Source organism: Coptis chinensis, chromosome 3, assembly GCF_015680905.1.
Source record: "Coptis chinensis isolate HL-2020 chromosome 3, ASM1568090v1, whole genome shotgun sequence".
In the NCBI taxonomy this organism is placed as follows: Eukaryota; Viridiplantae; Streptophyta; class Magnoliopsida; order Ranunculales; family Ranunculaceae; genus Coptis; species Coptis chinensis.
Window position 1 is genome coordinate 103,102,622 of NC_141458.1, and position 13,135 is coordinate 103,115,756.

Sequence of the window (13,135 nt, forward strand, 5' to 3'; positions counted from 1 at the left end):
TCTCTTACAGCGCTTCTCCGAGGCGAGGTTTCGGATGCGTTTGGCGCCTCGTAATCATGTTGATTACTTTGTCCTCATCTTGGTCGGAGGAGTGTTGTCTCCTGTTGTGCCTTGACCGACCTGGAGACTTAGATCATCATGTTGATCTGCTCCTGCTTTTGTTTCTGTTGTTGGCAGGTCGTTTATTGCTGTGGCTCCTGCTTTTGTGGTGTTTGGCATCCAACTTGTGCCTCAGGTCGCTTTCTGGCAAGAACTCTTTTAATTTGCATTCCTCCACTAGGTCTTGGAGGTAGTGCTTAAGGCTCCAGCAATCATTGGTATCATGGTGGCGGAGTTTGTGGAAAAGGCAATATGGACGCTCTGGTATGGCTATCATCTTGTTAATGTTTGGTTTGAAGTATGGTGTTGTATATATTTTCTTCAGGATTTGACTTGGCGTCCTGGAGAAGTTAGAGAATTCTCTCTGTGTGTATGAAGGTTTGCTGGCGTTAGATCTCTTGTTGTTGTTGGTGTTGTTGTTGTTGCTTGAATATTGCTTGCTTTCCTTAGGGTCTGGCTCGTTGCTAACTGCGAGGACTTCTTTGCATTTGCGCTTGGCCATCCACTCTTCATACTTGATGTATTTGTTGACTCTGTGGTACAGGTCGGCTGAGGTGTCTGGCTTGTTATGCATGAGGGACCCTGCTAGGTCAGAGTCGTCCAAGAGGGCGTTTGTGAACGCAGAAATTGCAAAACCGTCACTGAGTCCTGACTCCAGCGAGAGGAGGTCCTTCTTAAAACGTCCTAGGAAGGCTCGGATCGTTTCGCCATGAGCTTGCTTGAGAAATGGAACAAAGGAGTCCAGTCGTGCTTCTTTTGTTGTGGGCCTAACTCTACTACTGAACGTCTCGGCAAAGTTCATCAAAGTTATTGATCGAATCTGGAGGGAGTGTGTAAAACCAGTCTATTGCTCTGTCCTTTAAACTGGTTGGAAAAAATTTGCACTTCATGTAGTCGTAGTCAGGATGGCTGTAGAGTGCTAGGATTTGGCTGAAGCGAGCTACATGCTCGCCTGGGCAGGAGGTACCATCGTACAACGGGAACTTTGGTTGGATGAACTCTGAAGGAGGTTGTTTGTCTCAGATATCTTGGATGAATGGTGATGCTTTTTACGTCTCTAGCATCTTCTAAGCGATCTGGATCGCGCTGGCTCTTTCGCTTGACTTCTCTAGTTTTTGCACGAAGTCTTCTAAACGCTGATTGGTGGTGTTGGTTAGGGCTGCAACAGTGTTGTGCTCCCCGGCTTCTGTGGTGCCATTGTTGGTGTTGGAGTTGGCCTGCTCTCGCATTGTCTGATTTTCTTGTTGCAAAGTGATGAAGGCTTCTTGGAGTGTCTTCATCTGGTCTACCAATGCTTGTAGGTTGGGATTCATTGTGGTTTTTCTGACCAGCTTCGTGGGCTTGAGAAAAGAGTGGTTGTTCTTTTCTTAAGGAAATGAACCAGCAGACGTCACCAATGTAGATGTTGGTTATTTTGGGACTATGATTTGAGGATTTGTCGGATAGGAAGTGGCTGCACTTTTCTTGGGATAAGAGTTGTCTACGTATCAAGTTTCTCGGGGTAAACTTGAATCAAACCTTACGTAGTTCATCTCTCTCTATTTAAAGAGGTGTGCTTGAACCGTTATGGATTGCAGATCCACCTTGTGTGCTATCTTGGTGATTCGTCATTAATGTGCTGTTACAAAGTTAATGTTTCTTTGATTGTGGCGTTGATTGAGCTCCAAGATTGTGCTAGTTGATATCTTTCTATGAATGGTTGTAACTGTTGCTAGTGACGACCTGGATGCTGGGTCGTTGGTACGATCTGATGTTGTGGGACGAGCTGAAGTAAGACGTCCTGCCATGTGGACACGTGCTCTGTAGTGTAGAACGGAGGGTACTTACAATGTGTTTGTTGAATATCTTGGAAGTGGATATATATATCTTGGACACATTAAATAATATTAAATATCCACTTCTATAACAAAATACATGAAATAAAATAAATGAAAGTGGAGTAGTGGAGTAGTGGAGCACATATATACATATCTTGGAAATGTTGAATCAATGATAATTGTATTATTTTGATTTTCAGATTATGACATGATTTACGTGTTTTAAATGTCAAAAATACAGAGGAGATTCTGCCGGATTTTATAAAATAAAAATAATAATTTATCATTGATTTTAATTAATTAAAATTGAACGTAGTCCTATTAACGCCTTGTAATATTTCTTTAATCCTGAGGCGTTCATTACAACCAGTGTAGTAATTTGTGTGATTTTTTAAATATTTGAAATTTCGAATATGACTTTATAACGACATATAATCATCTTAAATATGTACAAATAAAATATTAAAAGTATGACCACATTCAAAGAAAATATAAATGATATGCAGATTTGTGGATATTTTTTGTGATATTTGTCGATATATCGCGATATATCTACGATATTTGCAGTTAGCAATACCCACACATAGTCAAGTGATATTTTGCGATATTTGTCGATATATCTTGATATATCTACAATATTTGCAGATGCCCCAATGTAATATATCCACACAGAGGGATATATCCACGATACATATCCATAAATCAGGAGTCGATATTTTACCATATCATGATATTTTGTACTATGGTTTTTACTTTGGGTAATTTCCCAATTAGTAACCCATAATGTCAATCTGTTCTCAAGTAGTAACCACTCTTCAATTTTGACTTTTCAACCTCACTTTTGACACTTTTGCCCTTCTCCTTATTTTCAAACAATGCCCACGTGGACATGCAACACTCTCTCTCTCTACTGCAACACTCTCTCTCTCCTTATTTGAAGTGATTTGAAGTGATTTGATGGGTGTGTGGATAGATACCACAGATTATCTTAGAGATGAAGAGATGCAAATGAGCGGGTCACTTAACGATCTCGTGGTTTAAAAAGCCTCGAGATTCGTAAACATTAAGATGGACGGTTATTGACATTAACAGTTTAACACTGTTCATATACTATTTTTATTATAAAAAAATTATTTTTAATAAGAAAAATGTAGAAATAATAAGATTCTTGTAAAAATAACAAGAATAATGATAAAAAACATGAATAATGGATAAGATTCTTGTAAAAATAACAAGATAAAAATCATGAATTAAACCAACCCATGTATTAAACCCTTAAAACTAAGCAAAATCTACACAGCATTCACAGGACATGTTATGGTTCTACAACTATCATCAACAAAAATTGCAAAAGCACCGTAAACTAAGACAAAACATAAACCCCAACATAAAACTGAGCAGTAACATAACAACCCTTAATCTTCATCATCTTCATCTTCATCGCCTTCATCTTCCTCATCTTCATCATCGCCATCATCCCCTTAATGGAACTATCATCATCATGTTGGTCTTCCCACATGTAATCAGTAGTAGGGTCTTCAACAAAATAAGGATCATGCATCTTCTTCTTCTTCATCCCGTGTGTAGTCATCGGTAGAATAACTATCCCACATTTTTTCATTACTTTCGTCACTTGAGTAATCGGTGGTTTCACCGCTTGAACATCCAGGGAAGAGGCATGTTGATAACTTTGATTTAGATTGTTGCTTTGGTAGATTGTTTGCTAATGTGAAAGAATATTAGAATGTGAGAGAGATCAAATTTTAGATGACTATTTCAAAGATAAATGTTTGCAGGAAACGAGGCGTTGTAATTATGTGGGGTGGTTAGTTTTCTTTTCACCTTACCGTAAATGGTCATCATGACACACAAACAATGAAGGGACAGGCAAGACCAAAATTAATTTAGAAAATGAAGTGAATTTTGACCCTTTATTTGTCAAACCCAATGTAATTCGTTTGTTGCCATATTAGAGGACATGCAAGTATGCAACTCGACTAAATTACCCCGAAATTAACCCATAAATGGACCCTAAATGGATTGAATGAATAATTTGGGTACCCATAAATAATTATCAATGTACAAGAAAGTTACTGATAGTCTTAAGGCCACAATATAGTTATTCATTGGACAGACGAATATGAATATCATTATTTTGGCCGGAAATTTGAGGATTGACATGTGTCCCCAATTTAAAGGCAATCAAACCCTTTTTTTCTTTTTTCAAATACCCATGTTTATTTCATGATATCTAGTAGCAAGCATGCTTCTCGCATGTTAAAAGCTTCATGTAGAATGTTAATCTTTATCTTGAATTTCTTGAATTTTTTTTAACCTTATTAGAATTAATTATTTAGACAATGTATAGTAAAGTTGCTGATAGTTCTAGGGTAGGAATATGTTTGTTCATTTGATAGAGGAATCAACATGGACATTAGTATTTTGGCGGGAAATGAAGTTGGGTACCCAATGAAGTTTGACACGTGGAGGGAAATGACCTTGGAACGTACGTGTCACATTAATCGAAACTTAAAGAAATCAATTGAGAATTAGGGGGAAAAACTGTCCTAGTGAAGCTCAATTAAATTTGGAAACCCTAATTTTTAGTTTCACTTCAATCTCCATATTATAACCCCACCCTCATTTTATCTTTACGGTTCGAATTATTGGTGGAGAAATGAGGAAGCTTAACCTGACATGTAGAATGTCATTAGATAAAATGCAGAAATTATTTGGTGGATTTAGTAAGGAAGAAATGGAGGATTTTGAGAATTCCTGTTTTCGAAGCTTTTTGCAAATCCAAAAAAATATGCACGCAACAACTACTCTAGTTTGTGCCATAGTTAGCCATAAAGTTGGTAGACTTTGCTATCGGATTGGTAACAAAGATTTGGTATTCAAGAAGAGTGATGTTGCATTGATTATGGGTCTTAGTGTAAACTCTGTTGCTAACTCATTCTACACCACTGACGTGAAGAACAACACATCGTAATTTCGTGCTAGGTTTTTAAAAAGAAATCGCTTGTTAGTGAGACAGAAATATTAGATGCTTTAGTGGTGGCAAAATCCAGTGGTAGTGAAGATAAAAGTGATATATTTAGGCTCAATAGGTTGTATGTGCTGCTCCAAGTTGTGCTTCCTGGATCTTCTAGGACTGTAGATGGAAGGTATGTTGATTGATCTTGCAGAGGACCTAGCTGCTTTTGATCAGTTTCCATGGGGCACACCTTGCTTTGAGATGTTGGAATACTGTTTGGATGATATTTACAAAAATGTGTTAGCTGAGAAGGACTCCTTTGCAGTTTATGGTTGTGTTATTTGTTTTGATATTTGGGAATACCTTCACATCCCCTCTCTTGGGGCTCGTAGGGCATTGAATGGTAAATTCCCAAGAATACTATATTGGGTTCAGTTGCCTCCCAAGAACTTACATCTCCAGACCTGGAAGAAGAAGCTCGAGCCTCTTAAGGGTAAGGTTGTTGCCTTTCACACTTTGGATATTGAAGAAGAAGAAATGAATGAAGATGTAATGAAGGTGGCTTTCAACCAACAGGCCACACAAAGCGCTGCTTCGGTTTCAGAGGAGATGCTTCAGAGACAGGCACACCTACTGAAAGGCCTTGTAAGCATATGATTGAAACTCTGCATTGTTGATTATAAACTCTACATTGTTGATTATAAACTCTGCATTGCATTGTTGATTATAAACTCTGCATTGTTAATTATATTCTGCAACTGGATACATAAGCAATGCATTTGACATCTGTTGCATTTATAAGAAAGGTTCTTAAACTGAAAATATCAGGAAGTATATATTACATTTGTGTTAACTCACAGGATAGGTTCTTAAACTTGATATATCAGAAACTCTATGGTAGTTTTATGTTAACTGATAAGATAGGTTCGTAAACTGGATATATCAGGAACTTTATTTTAGTGCTCATAAGGTAGATAGGACTCATAAGATAGGACTCTATGATACACCGGCAATGCTTACTTCAACTAACTTTTGAATACAGGTTAGGGTGGCTTGGAATGACATCAAGTCTGAAATTAGGACAGGTATGGAGACAATACCGCAAGGGGTTTTACAGGTGGGAAGAAAAGTGGATTGGGTGAACCATCATCATCCTGGGGGTTGTGAAGGGACCAAGAACAAAGAAAACAAGGGGAAGAAGTCATGGTCTACACCAATGCTGATCTTTGTTGTCAAAAACCTACTACATGGTTTGTTAAGAATAAGGTTAAAGCTGTTGTGGAAGAAGTCTGGTCTACCCCACCTTCTAAGAGGAAGTCATCATCCCCACCTTTTAAGAGGAAGTCATCATCCCCATTTAAGAGGAAGTCATTTCTAAGAAAGTAACATTTGATCTTTCACATGAGGTTGAAGAAAATAGAAAAAGAGGAGTGAATGCGGGGTTTAAAATGGTAAGGAGGAGGGGTGAAGAGAAACATAGTATGCAACAAGTGAGAGTCCAGCCACCAAGGTTAAGTAAAGTAGAGGTTGTAAAGGCTAGCAAAAGGCAAACAATTTTGAAAAGAAGTCAAGTCAGTGAGAAAAGAAAAGACATGGAGGCTAAGAGCAAGGAAGCTAACAAACCAAAAAGAAGAAGAAATTTGATTGGTTTAGGTGAGGAAGAAGAAGATGGAGAGGGAGAGGGTAGTGAAACTGATCTTGTTGCAATAGCTGATGTTTTGAGAGATATTAGTGAAGAGTTACCCAATACTCCTCATGATGACCAGGTGATGGGGGAAGACCATGTACATGGTTTTTTCCAAGAACCTGAACATGAACATGAAGGCCCTTATGATAATGATGAGGGTGCTCCAGAGTTTTTAGTTGAGGAGGTTGAAGAGAGGGTTGTAAATACCTACAAATGTCAAGAGAATGTGGTTCAGGAGTCTTTGAGCAATGAAGTGCAGGAAGAGGGTGTGAAAGAGCCTGTTGATGAGAATGTGGTTGGCCAAAGTTCCCTAGTGGAAGTCTATAATATGGATGTTGTTGAGCATGTGCCATTTATTAGTCCCTTGGACATTGCTCCTGGTGATGGTCCCTGGCCTACACCTAATGTTGATGTTCCCTCCAATGATGATGTTGATATTGATAGGGAAGAAGTCCTGAACTCAGAAATGGAGAAGGTCACATTTTCTGCTTTACTTTCTTGCAGTACTGACATAACTGACTTGCCTGTATTGTCACCCACAACCGCTCAAACCTTTGAGGTAGATAGTCAGCTAAAATCTATTGTTGTTATGAAATCTAAAAATAATAATGTGATGTTGGGAGAACGTGATAATGATGTAGATGATGATGATGCCTTGGTGGGGAAATGGTGGTCCCCGATGTGGTGCGATACAGAGTCAAATGGCAAGTGAAATGGAAAAGAAAAACTGAAGAAACACACCAAAAAGAAGAAAAGAAGAGAAGGAAGGGATGCAAGGTCAGTCATGGGAAGAAAACATTGGACAGAATGTGATGAACCGATCAAGTCCGCTCCGCCAAAACATTTATCAAGAAAACCACCACCAAAGGTGACCTCCTCGCATCTACAAGATTACTATTGAAAGATGTTCACAAGGTTGTACAGTCCACAAAACTATTTAGATGCTAGAGTGTTTGGATACAACCAGTCTATTTTTAGTGCAAAGTTTCCATTCATTGCATGGAAGAGAGTGGGTAGATGGGGAGGTCAAGACACAACTAACATATTATCTTACATATTAACTAGAAAACAACTAACATATTAACCATCAAAGAACTAACATATTAACCATCAAAGAACTTCTGATAATAATATTTAAAATTCTATGACTCAAGTGATCACCATATATGTGAAGCTGTTGATCAGGTGGTACATCCAACATTGTAAAGAAAATGGCATTCCAGAAGAAGAAACATATACTATCATTGAGGATGTATACTTTTCTCGTAAGTTGTATCTCATTGGTTGATGGAATTTGTTTTGTATAGTTCACTTTATCGATGAAGTACTTTATGATTTTGTTGATGTAGAAATTCATGAACGCAGAGTATACAAACTTTAAGAAGAAGATGGAAGACTAAACCTTCAGTGGTGCAACTCCCGATGATGAGTAGATAGTGGTGCATTATCATCCACATGAAGTTGTTAAAGAGTACTTAGACCCTTATGAAGGAAGAATTAGAGATCAAGCACACCCATCCAGGGCAATGGGTCTTATCATTCCTCTTCAAGTTGAAGGTAGCCACCTGGGTTCTTGAAGTCTACAATTTTGGAAAAGAAAAATCTACAACTATGATTCTCTTGGTCTCAAGAAAGTTTCTGATGAGCAACTTGCTATAGAGACTTGTCTTACTTATGTCATGAGGTGTGCTGATCCATTGTCACCTCATGATTTGGGAGCCCCTTGGGCTCGTGAGTTTGTGCCCTGTTACTCAACAACCGGATACAAATAGTTGTGGCCTATTTTGCCTAGCCTATCTATCTGCCTTCTGAGGGGTGTACCTGAGGAAGTAAACAAAATAGATATGCAACCCCATCGAATGAGGAAGAGGATTGGAATGGATATAATTAATTGTGGGTTGAATCCAGATACTGTTTCAAAAAGCAGACAAGAGCAATTGGAGAAGAGTTTGGAGGATGCTAAAAAGAAGTCGATGCGTGGCGGGGAATCACTATGAAATAGCTTGGTGGATGCTACTTCTTCTATTTTGTGTTTAGTGAAACAAATAACTTCTTCTATTTTGTGTTTAGTTGTCTAATTTTAGTATGGTAATATCATTTTGTGGTGCCGTTAATATCATCAGCCTACTTAATTTGTGATGATGGAATTTGTCATTCATTGCTTCATGCTTTCATGGAGTGATGAGTTAAGTTTTAGTGAAGCATTTTTATGGAATTAGTTGTCGATAGGTCCCGCAATGCAATATGGTTATTGGAATATAATGTTTCATCAAACATTTGTGTATAGTTTAGGCGGAAATGTTTCAAGGGGAATAGTTTGGCCAACACCACCTTGGTAGGGAAAATAGTGTGTTTCCTTTATAAGTACAAACTGGGTTGCCTTTCTTGGTCCATCCCATTTCTCTTTTTTTTTTTTCGCTCAAAATGGGTGGGGGTGAGGATTCTACCAAGAATAATACAAATGTTGGTTCATCATCAACCAACTATAGCAAATGTTTTGAGTGTGGGGAACCGGCGGGCCGGAAGATCAATCGGTCCATGGGCAACCACGCGACCGTCCGCTATGCTCAAGTACGAATATGAGGTATGGTGTAAGTACAAAGCCACATAGTCTGGGAAGAAGGTTTCTCTCATGCAGGGCCGATCCATGCAAGGGTTTTAAATGGATAGATCTAGAAGGTGAAGGGACACATAAGGCTAAAGCACCTGCTAGTGAAGCAAAGGTGACAAAGGAAAACCAGTTGCAAATCACCATTGATGGTCCTATTAAAATGAAAATATAGGGCAGTGTTGATGATGTTAGCCTACTTGTAAAGAAACTATCCATTAGATAGTGATATTAATAGTTATCAGTGTTGATGACCATGTCATTGTTATAGTTACTGATATTAATAGTACAAGAAGATGTCCGTTCAAACCAAATTAATTACGAAACCAAAATTGCCAACCAAAACTATCCAAAATATCAACCCCGAAGTAAAGCCCCGAAGTAAACTATCCAATTTACCACTAACATATATGCAACTGCAAGTGCCAATTTCAAACAAACAAACCAAAGCTGCCACTATTATATTGGTGATTGATTAAAAGAAAGATCATATGTACTCTTCATATGCAAAATCTGGTGGAATCCCAAACTGAAAAATCAATCCACTCAAGATCATCATCGGCAACCGCGTGCAAGTTGCCTTATTGGTCCAAGACCACCACAACGCGCATTACACCTTCTTCTTTGCACTGGGACTCCCTCTCCTTTAGAGCTTTTTTTTTTCTGTGGTCTTCCGGGCATCACCTCATCAACGGGTAGACGGACGATGATGCCATCATAAACCCAAACCCACTGTTCTTTTCCTCTTAATGGTGTCCAGTTCTCTCTATATGTATCCATCATTGTTTCTTTTGTGTACCAATGCAAGCAAAAGTCATATGCACATAGCTTACGTGATCGATTGCCTTCATAGCATGGCTACAAGGAAGACCAACCCGTTGAAAGAAACCGCATGTGCAAGTCCTCTCCAAAAGGTCTACGGTGTCGTCAAGACGGTCTAGTGATTGCACGAGTAAACGCGTGCTCACTTGCCTTTGTTGTTGTGGAACGCCTACTCGAATATCTCGACGAGATGAGCACTTCCTCACCTGATTTGGTCGGTTTTGTCTTCACTTTGACGCCATCACCCGGTAGTCATAAAATGTTTCATTATGTTCAACCCGATACCATTGACAAGAGATGTCACCGGCATAGCTCTCTCGAAGTATCATCTTGTTCCAGCTCTCTATGTGATTTGTGTAGCAAATGCCATACCTTCTCATTGGAGCAAAAGCACAACACACCACGACTCTTTCGAATATTTACAATCTTTGCATAACCTTTGCTATCTAAGACAATAAATTTGGCTCATAAGTCTTACAAATTCTGCCCTCGTTTCATAAGTTTCAAAGACTCTCTTCACCTTCCCTTTTGTCTCTTGCTTAGTCATACAATTTGAAATGTGTTGTACACAAAAGCAATGGACCGTGATTAGGAAGTATTTTAGGCACGGCTTGAAGAATGCTTAGATGCCTATCGAGAGAAGAACAAAGTTTTGCTCGGCCCCAACAACAAGGTCTCTTAACTTTTCTAGAAACCAATCCGGTGGTCATTATTTTCCTTTGGGACTATGGCAAATGCAATTGGAAACACGTGGCTATCGCCATCAGCCGCGATAGCAGTTAGTATGATTGAGTTGTACCTACTTGTCATGAAAGTGCCATCAATCATAATCAATGGGACGAAGACGACTTTTGTAAGCTTCGACAGTTGACGCCAGAGCTCACAAACAAACGTTCAAACTTGTGCTTTCGGGGGCGATGACGTTTGCAGCATTTCGGTGAAACAATTTGAATCCACTCTTTTAAGTTCTTTACAATAATTTGGCAACATTTGGTACGATCGACTAAAGCTTCCCCTTATCTGCAAGCAAAAAAGCGGAACAAACATAAGTTAGTTGTTGCTACTATTCGTTCATTAGTTCTTGATATAACCAAGGCAATTACCTTTTGCATTGCAATTTCTTTTGCTTTCCAAGCAACTTTATACGACACATTTATGCGGTGTCGGCCCTTAACCTCCAACCGCAACTGTTTTGAGCCATATCAATATTGTCCCTAAGTTTCGATTTCACAACTTCTGAAACCCATTTTGCATCAGCTTGTTTATTAGTTGCAATTGCTTTATCTTGTGAACATGTATGTGCTTCTCTGAAGGTTATAATAACCCATATATCAGAACCAGTGGTCGGTTTTGCAAACAAATGAAATGTGCAACCAGGAGACTTACACTTCATATAAATCCTCTGAGAGAAGTGCTTTCGACGACGAAATCAAAATCAAACATGTTTGCTATTGCGTATGACTTCATGTTTTTTATAAGATCATCCCGAGTAGGATAGTGTTGTCCTACTTTAGGAGGAACAAACTTCAGGTTCACATGAGGAGGAGTTACATCCACTTTAGCTGGTGTTTCTGGACTATGGGGAGAGCGAAGAGGATCATATCCTTGATGTAAGTCTTCTGAATTGAGATCTTCTGCACCGAATAGCGTAGCATCAACCATTCCATTTGTTTCAATATCAGGTTCACTTTGGCCTTCCTCATCATTAACATATCGGGTTCACTTTGGCCTTCCTCATCATTAAAAAATAGGCGTGCCTCCCCAAAAACTCTTGACTACGGTTAGGAGTAGACCATACATCATAATCATCATCTAATAATTGAACTTCATCATCTTCATCTTGATTACCACCATTTACTACTCTAACTTCATCATCATCACTCCATCCTTTACTTGTACTACTTCTTCTTCTTCAAAATTAACTTCATGTAGTATTTCAACTTCATCATCATCACCCTCATTATTGTCAATATTTTGATTCATGGAAATTCTATATTCCCGGGGACGCCCCTCAGTATCACCATATGGATTTTGGGAATCAAAGTCATCATAATCAGGTTGATCAAGATCTGGTACACCATCTTGCTCATCACCATCATTGACCGTCCTCAGTATTATATCGAATTAGCTCCCCACTATCGAACTGGAACTATATATTACCTTGCAAGGCTATAGAGTGTACCTTCCACAAACAGAGAAGGCGGTGTGACCCGTTTCTCTTTTTCAGATCGAAGGTTCAGTGTAACTTCGCAGAGGAAACACCCTCGGACAAATATCTATATTTCAATGAACACTCAAGAAGTTCCACACCACTATCGATGGTAGGTAAGCTATCATCTATCAACATATCCCATTGATATCGAAGACTTACCCGCCATCACCTTTTCGAACGATGACAAGTTTGTGAGGTTGAATGTGTTCTTCGGACGCCGTGAATCTCCACATCTTCCCATTGATGAGTCCCCACTCTCCCACTCCAGGGTTGGTCAAGGGGACTTTCTAGAAAACCAAAGATTCATAACTATCGGAAATAAAGCATGTACCCACCCTCACTAATAATGACCTAACCAAATGGGTGCATTACTTACCAATTGCTTCATCGACAAGTTTAAATTGGTTAATAGGACGATAACCGACGAGCTATCTCCTTACGTTTTGAAAAGAGTGTTTCACAGGGAGAAACAATGCTTGGAGTTGCGTCTTTCTTAAACAACTCAGTAGCAACTTCTTTCTTCTTAACATTAGGTTGTCCATTGCTTACCACTTCTACTTCGTTGATAACCCAAACCATCATTGTTTTTCTTGGAGACTTTCTTTGTTTCATAATCATGTTCAAATAATCTGTTTCTTCATCAATTCGACACGGGGACTTCTTCGTCAAGTATCTTATAGAAAAAGTAGATCTCTTTCTCGACAACACACCTTCCACGGTACTCATGAATCCTTCAAATGAAATACCCCCATCACAAACTCTCAATTTCACGCCGCCACCAACATACTTCATCCGCCATACTTGTCCGCTTTCATCCCCATTGTAGTGAATAAGAACATCCAAAGAAGTACCTAACTAGTAAGTATAAAAAAACAACCAAAAGCGATGGTTACAAAGAAGTACCTAACCATAA